The sequence below is a fragment of the Protopterus annectens genome, chromosome 11.part0 (assembly GCF_019279795.1).
Source record: "Protopterus annectens isolate FY-2018-M chromosome 11.part0, PAN1.0, whole genome shotgun sequence".
Lineage (NCBI taxonomy): Eukaryota > Metazoa > Chordata > Ceratodontiformes > Protopteridae > Protopterus > Protopterus annectens.
This window is the reverse complement of record NC_056745.1, coordinates 1544148082-1544167316: the sequence shown is the minus strand read 5'-3', so window position 1 is coordinate 1544167316 and position 19235 is coordinate 1544148082. Positions and strand designations below refer to the sequence as shown.

Here is a 19235-nt window from a genome sequence, read left to right as displayed (position 1 = left end):
TTAATATGATTCCCATCTATTTAGCCATGGCTAGCAGGTAAACACTTTACAACAATGAATGTGTGACAGACCCTTCCAATGTGGAACCTTGAGGAACATGCACCTTTTAGAACCCCATATGAGGTACGTTCCTCGTAATGAGGTACACCTGCGAGCTATGCCCCCAGCACGGCTGCAGAAGTGCATCCCCCACAGGCTGTAGTGCCGTATGTTGGGAGGTGAGCATTGAATGTGTACATGAGACAATTGCTCTATTGCCACATGTACGACATATCCCTCATACAGGCAGGCAGTAGCACTGGTACGTGACAGTTGGACATGCCTGTATATACAACCATGTCCCACAGGATATGTGCGTTACGTGTGTACAACAGCTGTTGTACCATAAGCAAGCTTGGAAGTGTAGGACAGTCAGTGTACTTGTGGGAAATGGTGTGGAATGGGTGCTATAGTAATCAGTAGCTCATGACATGCTCACAAGTTCTGAACAAGTGCCTAGCATGACCATACAATACAGATAGGGTGTTGGATAATATCAACCCACAAGTGGTGATGACAGTCAATTAGGGTGGCACTGCACTATAACCCTGCTGAGTATGGTGTGCATGTCCATGAACCATTAGCACTGTAGATGTTAGCAGTACAGATGTACAAGACAGCACGGATATTTGATTACAAATACCTTTGCATGTCACAGGAGTGTTCCACCAGTGGCCTGTTGACAGACTCACAACTACAAAAGATGCAAGAGTGACATGTGCACAGCACACCAGTGCCAGCTACAGTAGAACAGGGTTAATGTGTTGTACCCCACCCTCATTGTAGCCCATACCACAACCCGGAAAAAAAAATGTTAGGGCAAAAAACCCTTGTGGGGAAATTTTTTAAGGCTTTGGCCCATTTGGGGGGCCTATCAGGGGAATTAGGGGGTTTTTTTCGGGGCCCTGGGTTTAACCCCCCGGGGGAAGGAAAAAGGGTTCACCATTTTAGGGGCCATGCTCTGGCCCTAACAAGCCCAACTCAGGTGGCAAAAGGACAGGAGCCCAACAATGTCTCTGTGAAGGGCGCCTTTGATGATGTGCCCCATAGCCATGAAGAACAGTCCAGTCAGGTGGGGGACTATAGTCCCACTCTTGTGGTGCCACCTGTGTGTAGTGTGATAAATGCTGCTTTTTAGGGGCTACAATGTCTGAAACAAGGCTATTACTGAATATGGTGGCCTAGGGGGGAGACATGTAATTCAGAGGTTGGTGGACATCACACCCGGGGTTTGGAAAGGGGACATGGGGCCAGTGTCCCAGGACATATAGATTTAGGTCAGTACTGTGTAGGTGGGGACCACAGGGACACCACAATGTTCATGTATGGTTTGCCCCTGTAGTGAGTGAGAGGGTGTAATGTCAGCATTGAATCCATCCTCCAGCATGTTGGCAACAACACCTGGGTCTGCAATGTTCCTGAGTGACTGTTGTATTTGACAGCAGATGTGGGTGTTGCATTGACTACTGATATACCACCATAATGCCTGGTGGTACACCCCGGAATGTGTGGCAGTCATGTTTACGTAGCTAGTCTTGGGATTTGTGATGGGGGACCCTGTGGCCCCACCACGGCTGATCAGTGAGCCACCCAAAAGGGAAAACACCACTGTGCAACAGCCTACACCTGTTGTTGTACATCATATGTCCATGGAACATGACCCCCAGAGTGGTGTTTTTATCTGGTGTGTACCATCATGGCTTGTGGAATAGCATGATCCATGCAGTTTTTACATGCTAATGAAGTGCACTGGGGTATTTTCAGCTTTTTATGTGCATTGTCCATCTGCAGGGTGTCATGATGAACAACCGGTCAGCAGACCCGTAGGTGTTATTATGAATGCTGTGATGGGTGTTTGCCGGGATGTGGCAAAAGGTGGGTTTTGGTATGTTGGAATCCACCAATGAGGGAAAACCCCCAGGTGTGTAACACCACCCAAATGGGGGTGGTTCATGCCAAGGGTAATGGGGTCTTGGAGGTGGTGGGGTTAGGGGTTTGCCCCAGCAGAGTGGAGAACCCTCGGATGTGTGGTACAGGGTGGCTATCCCAGTGAAGTGGGGGGTGGTGTCAGCCATACATCAGTAGTAGCTGTCTGACCCACTGTCCAGTATACCAACATAGAAGGTAGCCCGGGGGTATGATGTTGATTTGTCACTTTTACAATTTTATAGCAGTCCCGGACACAGAGGAATGGAGCACCTCTGATGCATTGTGCTAAGTAACTTGCCAGGATTTTCAAAACATAGGGGGAAGGGAACCCCAGCTGTGGGGGGGGTCCAGGTATGTGCCGGGAAAGGGTTTGGTCTGTCTAAAACCCATTTGCAGGTTTTTTTTCTGCAGACCCCAGAGGCAGGTCCCAGTCACTGCAGAGATGTTTGAGTGGTGCATTATAAGGTGTGTTCCCTTCCCGGGCACAGAGGAAGATGCAAGTTTTTCACATGACCCCATGTGCCTCCCAGTTCCCCCTTGGGGTGGTTTTTGGGGAAAGGCAAGACGGGGTATAGAAGAAAAGGTCCCTTTACAGGGAGCTGTACCCCAGGGCTGACAGGTGCAAGTCACCCCTGTGCCCGGGCCAGGTTAAATACCAGATGCCTGTGGAAAAATGGGAGATAGGCAATGTTGAAGTGACACAGTCAGTCATTGTACAGTGGTATCGTGTGGACAATGAAAAATGCTCCCAGGGCTTGGCCCACATAGGGCTAAAGACTGGTGAGCTTTGCATGTCCCTGCACAGTAGTCTGTGAAGTGGCATCACGGGGCAGCCCACTAACATGGAGAATGACAACTTGCACCTGGTGAGGTGGGGAATGGGTGCAGGGCAGAAGCAGTTACCCGACAACAAGAGGGAAACGCCGTGTAGCCTGCTATGTGGAACTGCAGGGGACCCCCTACAGAGTCATCTATGACTGGTGTTTTTAATGTTATAACTCACTATTGGCTGTATATGATGGGCACACATGAGTCTGGGGGCCATAAGCGGGTGATTTGTCTTCCATGATGGGGCTCCCTTTGGTGCCTACAGTGAGTATGGAGACCACTGAAAATTGTCCTAGGTGGGGCCAGTGGTGTAGATCATGTGAGACTATGTGAGGGGGGTTTCAAGTTACACATCCCCAAATGACTGTCAGGTGAAGTCGGGGTTGGTGAAAATTACCCCAGCCATATTGTCAACCTCCTGTCCCCAAACTGGGGAACATTAGCCCTCATACTGGGGAAAAAGGGGAAAAAGGGAACACTTACAACTGGCTTACTAACAGCTTCAACTAGGAAGGGCATATGAGGGCAAAAACTGGTTTTACAAAAAAAGATATTCTAATAAATTTAAATTGATTCCCATCTATTTAGCCATGGCTAGCGGGAAAAACACAACAACAATGAATGTGTGACAGACCTTCCAATGTGGAACCTTGAGGAACATGCACCTTTAAAACCCCCTTGGGAGGAAATTTTGTTGAGGTACAGGAGCTATCCCCCCACCGGCTGAAAGTGCATCCCCACAGGCCAGGTTGGGAGGTGAGCATTGAATGTGTACGAGAAAACTCTAGCCCAGCCAAATATCCTCATACGGGCGGGCAGTAGCACGGGGTGCCAGTTGGACATGCCTGTATATACAACCATGCCCCAAAGGATATGTGCCATGTGTCAACAGCTTTTGTCCCAAAAGCAACCCAAGTGAGGACAGTCATTATTTGGGGAAATGGTGGGAAGGGGCTTTTTCAGTAGCCAATGCTGTTCTGAACAAGTGCCTAGCATGACCATAAAAACAGATAGGGTTTTGGGATAATATAAACCCCCAAAATGGTGATGACAGTCAATTGGGGTGGCACTGCCCCATAACCCTTTGAGTATGGTGTGCATGTCCATAAACCCCTTTACCTGTAGATGTTAGAAACAGATGTACAAGACAGCACGGATATTTGATTACAAATATTTTGCATGTCACAGGAGTGTTCCACCAGTGGCCTGTTGACAGACTCACAACCAAAAGATGCAAGAGTGACAGGGCACACACCAGTGCCAGCTACAGTGAACAGGGTTAATGTTGTACCCCCCCATTGTAGCCCATCCCACACAGACAAATGTTACATCTGTGTATGGGCGGGCCTTTTACCATATAGCTGTGTTTTTGGAACAACATACAGAAGGGGCTGTGTGAGGTGGGGACATATGTGCACAGCCCATGGATGATACCAGCAGTGTCCCCGCTAGGTGAACATCCCTGTACCCATAAACTACTCCCAGGCTGTGGTCAACATTATGGACACGGGTTAAGGGATGGTGCGGCAGTGAAAGAATGGTGACATCTTTAGGTAGTCATATGAGGTACCCATTTCATGTCAGGGTGCCATCCATGAGCACAGATCACTGGACGGGCATATACAGCACTGTGGTGACCAATATTGGATCACATACCACCTGTAATAATGGCTATGCATGGAGGGCAACCAGCCTTCACAATCCTCACCTCCACTATGCAGCATGCTGTCTACCTTGCAGAAGGACATTTGCACACCATGATGATGGACATGCTACATGTCCATATCCTGATCTACAAGACTTTGTCATGGACAGCCACCACCCAATATTTGGGATCGCCACAGGCTGGACAGATCCCTGTGCCATATATGTGACATACTCCCATACCATGCAACCCTGTCCATCAAAGCTGCACATGTCATCCCAGTCATACATGGTGAGATGGCGGGTGATGTACTATCAACTGACGGGATCAAATGTAACTGATGCCCCTTTGGGCGGTGGCACAATGGCTGTCTTGTACAGCAAAACGGCAATGCCACTGCAATCACCAGGGAACAAGGTGGAACAGGTGGTGGGCCACCAACCCAGCCCCACTCACACACACCGAGGAGCTACTGGCCAGTCTGGGGACACCAGGAACAGCATCCAGAAACACTAGCTGCCATCGTGGAGGTGGGTGTCTCCCAACCAATGAGCCTGGAGTTGCCTGGTAAGTCAGTACTGCACATATGGCTATTATATCCCATGTAGTTGCATGTGTCACTGTACATTATGTAAGTAACAACATATGCAAGGTATGTGGACACACATGCTGCATACTACAGTATGAAATTGTTTTGCACACATGTGCATACTATATGCTATTACACAGGTGAATGTGTTCACATGCACAGTGCAACCTGTGGCTGTCATACAGTCATGGATAATGTTCATACTGGTGTGCCACCCTATACAGGTACCTCGGGCCGCACAGACAGGGCCCGTTGCAGGTGAGACTCTCATCAGTATCAGGCATGTTACAGTGTAGATCTATTTGCCATGTGGCCAGTTAACACTTGCACACCTGATGTTTGTTCCAGTCACGATATGCAGGTGCCACCCCCATTCACACAGGCCACCCATGTGCAATATATACAAACGAAATGATACACGACTTGAAACCACAGTACTTGTCAACGACATGGGGGTCAGCGGGCATACAACGGTGGAGGTGTTCTACAAATGGAGGCATATGTAGTATGCATTGGAACAACATGTGTGGAAAGAAAAGTACCACACAAGCTGTGAATGGGCAGCCCACAGGTGTCATCATTGTGTCATAGGCCCCTGCATTGGGTGCACACATTGTGATGTGCCACCTAACATGCCCCAGACATGTAGTGTTCTGTCTGCAAATTGTCACACTATCGCATGACCTATACCCCACATACCAAACATACAACCCATTGTCTGCAAAACCCTGTGGATTGTGACATATCTGACATCTATGGGTGTATGTCATATGGGACAACACAGACATGTGAGATAGATGCCCATCACACAAAATTTGGGCCCAACACATGTGCACACATGGCCATGAGGGATGGCCAGCGACATGTAGCCACACAGTACTTGGGATGTGTATACACCCTGTTGCACATTGTCCACACATGGTCCAATTATAGCCTTAGTTCCAAATTATACAGTTGATGTGGTACACTGGACAACCTAAAAGCCTGTGCACAGCTACTGGAGGTGGGTCTACCATATATGATCTGTTGAACATCACGACTGTGTTGCAGTTAGGCTATGCAATTTTACATATTATGCATTCTACAGCAACATAGATGCCTCAGGGCCATGCAATGGCACAGTCTCTGTACTTCACACTGTATAGCAATGTAGATGGCTCACACTACCCTCCCATGCTCATGCACATTTGCTAAACATGCATTCTATCTGTAGGGCATACACACAACACTGCAATGTAAAGCCCATTATGATGCTGTACATGTGTCAGGACACCATTGTCAAACATGTATGCATGTTAATGCACATGTCAGCAGATTACATGTCAAGGTCACGTCAGCCATGTGTACTGTTACCCTGTTCTGGGCCACATGGTGTATCACTGGGATGCATGCATACTACCATGATTGTGTGAACTGCATGGCTACTGATATGACACCTGCTTGCTGTAGTGTGCACCCCAGGGAGGTATGCTTACTAACACTATTAATGTCTGAGCTGCATGCCCTCTGTTGTATCGCAGGCATGCTGCATGCCATCTGACAAATCACATGCATTGTTTTTGTTTTTGTGTGTGTGTGTCTGTTTTGGTGGTGTGTCTGTGTGTGTGTCTGTTTTGGTGGTGTGTGTGTCTGTTTTGGTGGTGTGTCTGTGTTTGTGTGTGTGTTTTTGTGTTTGTGTGTGTGTGTGTGTGAGTGTGGGTGTGTGTGTATGTGTCTATTGTATTTTTGTATTTCTTTGCATTCACAGGTGATGTAGGTGCCCCCTCCTGCAGTCCATCTGATGTTAGTGTCCCCACAGATACTAGCGGTGATGATCATATGCATGAGGTACAGGCAGGGTTGTCAGGGGCTGAATCTGTGCCAATGGTTACCATCCCACAAAGTCCCCCCCTTCCCCCACAGTTCTGCTGCCAACACATACCGCATCACCAGTGGCCATAGAGGAAGGACAGTCAGCGCTGGGTGGAACAGGAACCGGGGGGTGGCTACAGAAGGTGTGTCTACACACCATGGTGTCAGTGTAATGACTGCAGATGTGCCACACAGGCATGTGGGGTGCTGCGTAGGAGGACCTCTGGCAGACATGCACCTGCAGGACAGAGCGCAGCAGCTGGTATCACCAGACGCATGTTCCAGACTGTAATGGCGGCATAGGCATGTGCTGAATGGCAGAACAGAGAAGGGCAGAGGCCGCAGAGGGGTGCTATCCATACCGTAAATGAGAACATCCAGGCATTGGCAAATGCTCAACAGCAGATTGCTAATGTTCTGGATAGGCAATTAGGTGAAATGGTGGAATCCTTGACCGAGGCATGGCAATCCGCGAGGGAGCTGTCTGTGCTGGAACATCTGGTAGGAGTGAGGCGAGGCCACGGACGGGGCCCGCAACACCACCTAGTGTAGGTCGACGTGAGCGGGCCCCCTCACATGCCCGCCCCCTAGTGCCGGTAGCAGTAGCAGTGCAGCTGGTGCTGCCTGTCAACACCAGGACACAGCAGGCCCCCCGTGGCCCTGGACGTTCAGCGGGACACGGTTCCAGTGAAGTGTCATCGGACAGTAGCCACTCTGTACCTCCACCTGGTAGTGCCCTGCAACCCCAGGCAGGCACAGGTCCCCGTGGACGGACAAGTGAGCTGTACAACCTGCCTGTACAATCTGGGGCTGTCAATTATACCCCAAAGGGCCCCACAAATGGCAGAACTGTGTACACACATACACCCCACAGCAAACACAACTGTAGGGCTCCACAACATCCACATGCATTCTGCACAGACATGTCCAGCCAACTCACTGGCCCTTACACACACACATGATGTTATCCATTGGTGCAGCCTATGCCCTGGCAAACATATCACCCTGTGCATATGATGAAGCCTTGCCACATCCCTGTCATCCACACCATCGGTGCAGGGTTATGGACAAATATTCTGATGCACAGGGTGAACAGCATAGTGAGAGGTGTATGTAATATTACCTGAGTATGCATAGTGAGGGATTTTTGTTGCAGTGGTTGTGTGTGAATACTGAGATGTTGTGATATTACCTGTGTATGCATAGTGAGGGATTTTATGTTGCAGTGGTTGTGTGTGAATACTGAGAGATGTGTATGTGACATAGGTTGTGTACTGTCGGGATGCACCGGTCATACCATGTAGTGCAGGTGCAGCATGCATTGATGTGTTCACGGTATGTGTCTCGGTTACATCTGTAGCACCATGTTGGTTGTGATACCCTGGTTCCCCCCTATGGTGTACTTGCATGTGCCTACAGGTAGCAGTGTTTGCAGTCCCCATTTTAACTGTGGATTGCTCACAGGCATTTTGGCAATATCAGCATGCTACATGTACCCTCAACCTGACTGTTGGAAAAACCCAAAATGACACAGATGTCCCAATATACTGCCCACGCATGTGGTCAGTGCCACAGGCTACACTGGACAGAGACGTGACATACATAGCAGGACACATTACAGGTATGGTGACATGGTGCAGGGGTTGTACACAGCGGCCTGTTCAATGATGACTTGAGGTGACACTTGGTAGCTGGACGCCACACCGTGCAGCATAAGGACCCCGTAACAGTACGGGGAAAATGGCCACATTCACGGGGGGTACACCACATAACGCACCCCATAGTGTGCAGGTGGGGACCCTTGCCTATGTGGTCATCACCCTCACAGTACTATGCACCCACATGACGTGTCACAGAGAAGGAAAATGCACAGGTAGCCAGTATGGCTGGGACCTATGGCATCAACAGGGTAGTGCAATGCATCACCATTACGGGTTAGTCACCATTTTGTGATAATTTCTCACCGTATATTAGCATACACCCTCACACCAAGCACCAACATACATACAGACACACACACACTGTGGTGACCCACATGTGTATAGGACAGCCGACGGTGTGATGCACCACACCGGGCCCACATCATGCTTCCCACACTGACATATGTACAGATCTCTACAAGGTGTACAAAGGGTGTGTAACAACTGGGACATATTCCCCGCGATATGTGGCATCTCTGGTCATACATTCAGACACACATGGCCGTACTGGGAATTATACAATGCCATATGATGACACGTTTGATAGACTTGCAGCGGTATTGATTGCATTATGTGTACCAACGCTATATCTGGCAAATTTTGCTATATGCACATGGGGGGTTGTAGGTGTTACAGGTGCCATGTGACATATAGTTGGTAACACCTGACCGCTGTGTATGCATTATGTCAGCACTATGTAACAGCGACATAGCATACTGTTTGCACATGGCATGATAGGATGGTGTTTTACACAACTGTGAGCCCCCCCCACATACATCTACACAGGTGGTACACCACGTTATGTAAAACACATTCCCCCCATATTTCTGTTTGTATGTCACTGTATACAGGTGTCAATGATGGGTCTGCATTGTGACTGCATGTTTGGTTGGTGCAACTATGGTAAGACATCGGGCCCCTGCACATGCATGGTTGCTGCATGCACAGTACAGATGTCACATGTGTCTCCTGTTGCCATGTTTGTATGCATTGCTATTGTTGGACATGTGTTGAAAAATAACACATGGACTGTGGGATGATATCAGGGTGTCACAGGCGACCAGTGCAAGGGTATGTGTCCCGTCAACATTGCTACCCCTGTAGGGGGGCATTCAACAGACATGGGCCCACCTTCCATTTGCATGTGTAGCATTGATTAGGCCACTGTTATACACGAGGTACATCCAGGCTATGTATGTATGTGTTGTGTGTGCAGTCCATGCACACATCCACACAATCACATGTATGACATATCCAGATTTTGTTCATTGGTGTACAGCAACAGTCAGGTGTCACAGCTGTGTAAGGGCCGGGGATGTTTCCGACCTTTCATGTATAGGTATCATTGCAATGCATAACACCTGTTGGATCCCTTTTTGGTACATTTTACTCTGCACAGCTGGTGACCCTGTACAGCCCAGTGGTCAGGTTTGGGGTTTTGGGACTGTAAGGCTGTGTAGTGCTGCAATGACATGGTGCTGACTTGACAGCTACAGTGTACACTGCAGTGTGTACATGTGTGACCTGCACCTGTGACAGCTGTGATGGCAGCTGTGTGTACAGGTTGCTGCATTTTGACCGCCCCAGCGGGGGACAGTTATACCTTCCTGTGCCCTTCTGTACTGTGCCCTTCTGTGTATACACTCCATCTGCATGCAACAGGCCTTTGCAACAGCTTTTGTGAACATGCCCAGTTGTTGTGTAGATGGACACACAGTACAGTCCATGTACCAGTTTGTAGATGGACACACGGACAGTCCAATCTGAGACCTTCCGTGTTTAAATCCATCTGCATGCAAGACAGCCCTTTGCAACAGCTAAGTGTGTGAGCATGCCCAGTATGCTGTTTTGTGATGGACACACAGTACAGTCCATGTACACTGTTGTGTAGATGGAAAAGGGACATCCAATCTGAGCCTTCCTTTTTCACTCCATCTGCATGCAAGAGCCCTTTGCAACAGCTAAGGGGTGAGCATGCCCAGTATGCCATTTGTAGATGGACACACAGTACATTCCACACTGCCCCTTTCCCTGATTAGACTCCATTTCATGCAGAGGCCCTTTGCAACTGCTTGGGGTGAGCATGCCCAGTACGCCTTGTGTAGATGGACACACAGTACATTCCAAAGCCCTTCCTGATTAGACCCCTGTGCATGCGAGGGCCCCTTTTCAACGCTAAGGGGGAGCATGCCCAGTACGGTGTGTAGATGGACACACAGTACATTCCAAACAGCGCGGGGATCTGGGGGCATGGCCATTGACATCCTGTATAGCCATGGTGGTCATCCAGGCAACAGATGTCCATTTTCAATGTCACGATGGATGCCTACATTGAACACACTTTTCTGTCTGGGGGGTACTGTCTGTATCCATCTATTTAGTGTTGTAGTGGTAGATATTTAGTTGGCCCGTGGTGGGGTGTGTGTTTCAGCTACCTTTGGGGCAGTAATATGCTTTCAGATGCTCACCCAAACATCCCCTATTGGCATCTTTGCCTTTGGGGTGATTCACCCACCTAGAAGTATGCCTCTGGGAGTGCTGTGTTCAGTAATCTCGGTAGCTGTTCTGTAAATGGTAATGCTGTAGTGTGATAAAGGGAGTTAGGTGTATGTTCAACTCCCCGGGTTTTGTGTGTGTGTGTGTGTGTGTGTGTGTGTGTGTGTGTGTGTTTTCCGCCCGGGGACACAGTAATGCTTTTAATGCCTCACAACACATACATTCCCTATCAGCATCTTTGCCTTTTGGATGATTCACCCCCAGAAGTATGCCTCTGGGAGTGCTGTGTTTAGTAATCTGGTAGCATTCTGTAAAAATGCTGTAGTGTGATAAGGTAGTTAGGTGTATGTTCAACTCCCGGGCCCCGCCAAGGGGGTGTGTGTGTGTGTGTTTCCAGCTGCCTGGGGACACAGTAATGCTTTTAATGCCTCACAACACATACATTCCCTATCGGCCCTTTGCCTTTGGGGTGATGTCACCCACCTAGAAGTATGCCTCTGGGAGTGCTGTTTTCAGTAATCTCGGTAGCGTTCTGTAAATGCGTAATGCTGTAGTGTGATTAAAGGGAGTTAGGTGTATGTTCAACTCCCGGCCCTGCCAAGGGGTGTGTGTGTGTGTGCCTGGGGACACAGTAATGCTTTTAATGCCTCACAACACATACATTCCCTATCGGCGCTTTGCCTTTTGGATGATGTCACCCACCTAGAAGTATGCCTCTGGGAGTGCTGTTTCAGTAATCTCGTAGGGGTTCTGTAAATGTGTCATGCTGTAGTGTGATGGGGTAGTTAGGTGTAAGTTCGATTCCCAGGCCTGCCAAGTGGATGTGTGTGTTTGTGCATGCTCCTGTCCCCTGGGGACTCAGGTTATGCTTTTAGACGCTTACACCACGGATATATCCTGCTGACGTCTTTGTCTTTGTGGATGTTGACACCCCCTAGTAGAATGCCTGTGGGTCTGCTGTGTTTAGTAATCTCGGAGTTCTGTAAATGGGCATGCTGTAGTGTGATAGGGTAGTAAAGTGTAAATTCGATTACCAGCCCTGCCACGGGGTGTGTGTGTGTGTGTGTGTGTGTATGTCTATTTTTCTCTCTCTTTTATATATATATATATATATATATATATATATATAAACTATTTTCTGCCCATAACTCTGCTCTTGCATCGACAGCTGACTGTTTCATGTATCGCATATTTGCATAGCTTTCACATACCAATGGGGTAGGGTTTCAAATCCCAACATTGTCCATGCAACCGTTTGGGGGAGTGTTACACCCCTTTCAGGCATTTGCTGTATATCTTGGCAGACATCTATCCTTGCTGTACTCTCACTGTACGTACATCCGGGGGGCTTCATGTATCATGGCCTAGTTTTGCTGTGTGTATGTCTATTTGTGCTGTGTGCATGGCTGTGGGTATGTCCCACTATCATCATTTGTAAAGGTGACAGCCCTATAGGTACTTCATGTAGACTGCTGTGTCATTTGACATGTCAGCACATACCTGCGGACAGTTAACGCCCCCACTGCAGCGCATTTCATACCTTCTGGGTTTTCTTGCAGTCGATAATGCTGTTTCCTCACACAATTTTTTTTTAAAAACTGGGTTTCTGAATCCCTACCACCTTCCGGGGGGGTGGGTGTGTCTACACACCATGGTGTCAGTGTAATGACTGAAGATGTGCCACACAGGCATGTGGCTGGTGCTGCAAGTAGGAGGACCTCTGGCAGACATGCACCTGCAGGACAGAGCGCAGCAGCTGGTATCACCAGACGCATGTTCCAGACTGTAATGGCGGCAGAGGCACGTGCTGAATGGCAGAACAGAGAAGGGCAGAGGCTGCAGAGGGCTGCTATCCATACCCTAAATGACAACATCCAGGCATTGGCAAATGCTCAACAGCAGATTGCTAATGTTCTGGATAGGCAATTAGGTGAAATGGTCGGAATCCTTGACCGAGGCATGGCAATCCGCGAGCGGGAGCTGTCTGTGCTGGAACATCTGGTAGGAGTGAGGCGTAGGCTACGTGGACGTAGGCCGGCAACACCACCTAGTGTAGGTCGACGTGAGCGTGCCACCTCACATGCCCGCTCCCATAGTGCCGGTAGCAGTAGCAGTGCAGCTGGTGCTGCTCTGTCAACACCAGGACACAGCAGGCCACTTGGACGTAGCCCTGGACGTTCTCAGCGGGGACACGGTTCCAGTGAACGTGTGTCATCGGACAGTAGCCACTCTGTACCTCCACCTGGTAGTGCCCGTGCAACCCCAGGCAGGCACAGGTCACATGGCCGTGGACGGACAGAGTGAGCTGTACAACCTGCTCTGTACAATCTGGGGCTGTCAATTATACCCCATGTAGGCCTCACAAATGGCAGAACTGTGTACACACATACACGCACACAGCAAACACAACTGTAGGGCTCCACAACATCCACATGCATTCTGCACAGACATGTCCAGTCAACTCACTGGCCCTTACACACACACATGATGTTATCCATTGGTGCAGCCTATGCCCCTGGCAAACATATCACCCTGTGCATATGATGAAGCCTATGCCACATCCCTGTCATCCACACCATCGGTGCAGGGTTATGGACAAATATTCTGATGCACAGGGTGAACAGCATAGTGAGAGGTGTATGTAATATTACCTGAGTATGCATAGTGAGGGATGTGTATGTTGCAGTGGTTGTGTGTGAATACTGAGAGATGTGTATGTGATATTACCTGTGTATGCATAGTGAGGGATGTGTATGTTGCAGTGGTTGTGTGTGAATACTGAGAGATGTGTATGTGACATAGGTTGTGTACTGTCGGCATGCACCGGTCATACCATGTAGTGCAGGTGCAGCATGCATTGCGATGTGTTCACGATATGTGTCTCGGTTACATCTGTAGCACCATGTTGGTTGTGATACCCTGGTTCCCTCCTATGGTGTACTTGCATGTGCCTACAGGTAGCAGTGTTTGCAGTCCCCCATGTGTAACTGTGGATTGCTCACAGGCATGTCTGGCAATATCAGCATGCTACATGTACCCTCAACCTGACTGTTGGAAACACCAACATGACACAGATGTCCGCACATATACTGTACCTGACGCATGTGGTCAGTGCCACAGGCTACACTGGACAGAGACGTGACATACATAGCAGGACACATTACAGTTATGGTGACATGGTGCAGGGGTTGTACACAGCGGTCTGGCCAATGATGTTGTGAGGTGACACTTGGTAGCTGGAGGCCACACTGTGCAGCAGTAGGACCCTGTAACAGTACGGGAACATGGCCACATTCACGGGGTGTACACCACTATAACGCACACCCCATAGTGTGCAGGTGGGGACCCTTGCCTATGTGGTCATCACCCTCACAGTACTATGCACCCACATGACGTGTCACAGAGAAGGAACATGCATAGGTAGTCAGTATGGCTGGGACCTATGGCATCAACAGGGTAGTGCAATGCATCACCATTACGGGTTAGTCACCACGTGGGGTTAGTGATAATTTCTCACCGTATATTAGCATACACCCTCACACCAAGCACCACACATACATACAGACACACACACACTGTGGTGACCACACATGTGTATACGGACAGCCGACGTGTGTGATGCACCACACCGGCCGACATCATGCTTCCCACACTGACATATGTACAGATCTCTACAACGGTGTACAAGGATGTGTAACAACTGGGACATATTCCCTGCGATATGTGGCATCTCTGATCACACATTCAGACACACATGGCAGTACTGGGAATTATACACCTGCCATATGATGACACGTTTGATAGACATGCAGTGGTATTGATTGCATTATGTGTACCAACGCTATATCTGGCAAATGTGCTGCTATATGCACATGGGAGGTTGTAGGTGTTACAGGTGCCATGTGACATATAGTTGGTAACACCTGACCGCTGTGTATGCATTATGTCAGCACCGTCATGTAACAGCGACATAGCATACTGTTTGCACATGGCATGATAGGATGGTGTTTGACACAACTGTGAGCCACGCCCTGCACACATACATCTACACAGGTGGTACACCACGTTATGTACACACATTCCTCCATATGTGCTGTTTGTATGTCACTGTATACAGGTGTCAATGATGGGTCTGCATTGTGACTGCATGTTGTAGGTTGGTGCAACTATGGTACAGACATCGGCCACTGCACATGCATGGTTGCTGCATGCACAGTACAGATGTCACATGTGTCTCCTGTTGCCATGTTTGTATGCATTGCTATTGTTGGACATGTGTGTTGACATATATAACACATGGACTGTGGTATGATATCACGGGTGTCACAGGCGACCAGTGCAAGGGTATGTGTCCCGGTCAACATTGCTACCCCCTGTAGTGTGGGCATTCAACAGACATGGGCCCACCTTCCATTTGCATGTGTAGCATTGATTAGGCCACTGTTATACACGAGGTACATCACAGGCTATGTATGTATGTGTTGTGTGTGCAGTCCATGCACACATCCACACAATCACATGTATGACATATCCAGATGTGTGTTCATTGGTGTACAGCAACAGTCAGGTGTCACAGCTGTGTAAGGGCCGTGGTATGTCTTGAGCCGACCTGTGCATGTATATTGGTATCATTGCAATGCATAACACCTGTTGGATCCTTGTTGGTACATGTGTACTCTGCACAGCTGGTGTACGCCTCTGTACAGCCCAGTGGTCATGTGTCACATGGTGTTGTGGTACTGTAAGGCTGTGTAGTGCTGCACCGATGACATGGTGCTGACTTGACAGCTACAGTGTACACTGCAGTGTGTACATGTGTGACCTGCACCTGTGACAGCTGTGATGGCAGCTATGTGTGTACAGGTTGCTGCATGTGTGACCGCCCTGTGCGTGAGGACAGTTATACCTTCCTGTGCCCTTCTGTACTGTGCCCTTCTGTGTATACACTCCATCTGCATGCACGACAGGCCTTTGCAACAGCTAAGTGTGTGAACATGCCCAGCATGCTGTTGTGTAGATGGACACACAGTACAGTCCATGTACACAGTTGTGTAGATGGACACACGGTACAGTCCAATCTGAGACCTTCCGTGTTTACACTCCATCTGCATGCAAGACAGCCCTTTGCAACAGCTAAGTGTGTGAGCATGCCCAGTATGCTGTTGTGTGGATGGACACACAGTACAGTCCATGTACACTGTTGTGTAGATGGACACACGGTACAGTCCAATCTGAGACCTTCCGTGTTTACACTCCATCTGCATGCAAGACGGCCCTTTGCAACAGCTAAGTGTGTGAGCATGCCCAGTATGCCATTGTGTAGATGGACACACAGTACATTCCACACTACGCCCTTCCATGATTAGACTCCATGTGCATGCTAGACGGCCCTTTGCAACTGCTAAGTGTGTGAGCATGCCCAGTACGCCGTTGTGTAGATGGACACACAGTACATTCCAAACTGCGCCCTTCCGTGATTAGACTCCGTGTGCATGCTAGACGGCCCTTTGCAACTGCTAAGTGTGTGAGCATGCCCAGTACGCCGTTGTGTAGATGGACACACAGTACATTCCAAACAGACGTGTGATACTAAGCGTGTGGGCATGGCCATTGACATCCTGTATAGCCATGGTGGTCATCCAGGCAACAGATGTCCATTTTCAATGTCACGATGGATGCCTACATTGAACACACTGGTTGCTGTCTCGAAGGGTGTACTGTCTGTGGCGCATCCTGTATCTATTTAGTGTTGTAGTGCTCCGTAGATATTTAGTTGGCCCGATGACAGCACTGCCGTGTTTGTCTACGTCTACCTTGGGATAGTAATATGCTTTCAGACTGCTCACTCTCTAAACATTCCCTATTGGCATCTTTGCCTTTGCGGATGATATCACCCACCTAGAAGTATGCCTCTGGGAGTGCTGTGTTCAGTAATCTCGGTAGCGTGTTCTGTAAATGTGTAATGCTGTAGTGTGATATGGTAGTTAGGTGTATGTTCAACTCCCGGCTTTGCCATGTGTGTGTGTGTGTGTGTGTGTGTGTGTGTGTGTGTGTGTGTGTGTGTGTGTGTGTTTGCAGCTGCCTGGGGACACAGTAGTGCTTTTACATGCCTCACAACACATACATTCCCTATCAGCATCTTTGCCTTTGTGGATGATATCACCCACCTAGAAGTATGCCTCTGGGAGTGCTGTGCTCAGTAATCTTGGTAGCGCATTCTGTAAATGCGTCATGCTGTAGTGTGATAAGGTAGTTAGGTGTATGTTCAACTCCCGGCCCTGCCAAGCGTGTGTGTGTGTGTGTTTCCAGCTGCCTGGGGACACAGTAATGCTTTTACATGCCTCACAACACATACATTCCCTATCGGCGTCTTTGCCTTTGCGGATGATGTCACCCACCTAGAAGTATGCCTCTGGGAGTGCTGTTTTCAGTAATCTCGGTAGCGCGTTCTGTAAATGCGTAATGCTGTAGTGTGATAAGGTAGTTAGGTGTATGTTCAACTCCCGGCCCTGCCAAGTGTGTGTGTGTTTGCAGCTGCCTGGGGACACAGTAATGCTTTTACATGCCTCACAACACATACATTCCCTATCGGCGACTTTGCCTTTGCGGATGATGTCACCCACCTAGAAGTATGCCTCTGGGAGTGCTGTTTCCAGTAATCTCAGTAGCGCGTTCTGTAAATGTGTCATGCTGTAGTGTGATGGGGTAGTTAGGTGTAAGTTCGATTCCCAGGCCTGCCAAGTGGATGTGTGTGTTTGTGCATGCTCCTGTCCGCCTGGGGACTCAGGTTATGCTTTTAGACGCTTCACACCACGGATATATCCTGCTGACGTCTTTGTCTTTGTGGATGTTGACACGCACCTAGTAGAATGCCTGTGGGTCTGCTGTGTTTAGTAATCTCGGTAGCACGTTCTGTAAATGCGTCATGCTGTAGTGTGATAGGGTAGTAATGTGTAAGTTCGATTACCAGCCCTGCCACGTGTGTGTGTGTGTGTGTGTGTGTGTATGTCTATATCTCTCTCTCTCTCTATATATATATATATATATATATATATATATATATATAATCTATTTTCTGCCCATAACTCTGCTCTTGCATGGACAGCTGACTGTTTCATGTATCGCATATTTGCATAGCTTTCACATACCAATGGGGTAGGTTGCAAATCCCAACATTGTCCATGCAACGTCCGTGTTACGGGCAGTGTTACACGCCCTTACAGGCATTTGCTGTATATCTTGGCAGACATCTATCCTTGCTGTACTCTCACTGTACTCGTACATGCCGGAGGCTTCATGTATCATGGCCTAGTTTTGCTGTGTGTATGTCTATTTGTGCTGTGTGCATGGCTGTGGGTATGCCCCACTATCATCATTTGTAAAGGTGACAGCCCTATAGGTACTTCATGTAGACTGCTGTGTCATTTGACATGTCAGCACATACCTGCGGACAGTACCGAACGTCCTACTGCAGCGCATTTCATACCGTCTGCGTTATCTTGCAGTCGATAATGCTGTTTCCTCACACATGTATCTGTTTCTGATCATACCACTCCAACTCCTAGAGCAAACTTCTGGACAAGGCCTTATCTGATAGTGGGACACATAGGGGCAGTATTGACATGTTGCTCTTACAAACGTAGATAGTTGACACAATAATAGGTTTTGCATTAGTATGGCTTTTCTGACGGATTTGGTGTCTCAATCACATGTTTGTCATTATTTCATGACTTCAGTTATCAGGAATGTGCCAGAATGGTACTGATGTTACGTGGAACACACCAAACATATGAGGCAGAACTCTGCACATTCTGTGTAAATCTGTACAGTTGCGGAGTATGTGTCTGATACAAGATATCAACTTTCTGGCACCAATACACACACTGTATGGCGGCATCACAGGCCACATGCCATTACATTTATATTGCAGGACACACCCACCCAGAGAGTTGTATTCCTCACACAGGCCAACAGCTGCTTATCCACACTAATTAGTCTATAATGTGCCATATGTGTGCGCCGGTATTTGCGCTTTCCGTCAGTGGCAGAGCTCACGTACATGTATGGGGGACTGGACATTGTTATGGTGACATTGCATGACACCCTGAGGGGCACATTACTTTTGTGTCTATTAACCTTCCACATTGACATTCACAGG

General features: G+C 48.6%; 1 protein-coding gene across 2 annotated transcripts in view; it reads right to left on the bottom strand.

Moving 5' to 3' along the window:
• The window catches only part of LOC122815941, an 888188-nt gene that overhangs the window by 310344 nt on the left and 558609 nt on the right, over nt 1-19235 (bottom strand). The window lies entirely within an intron of this gene.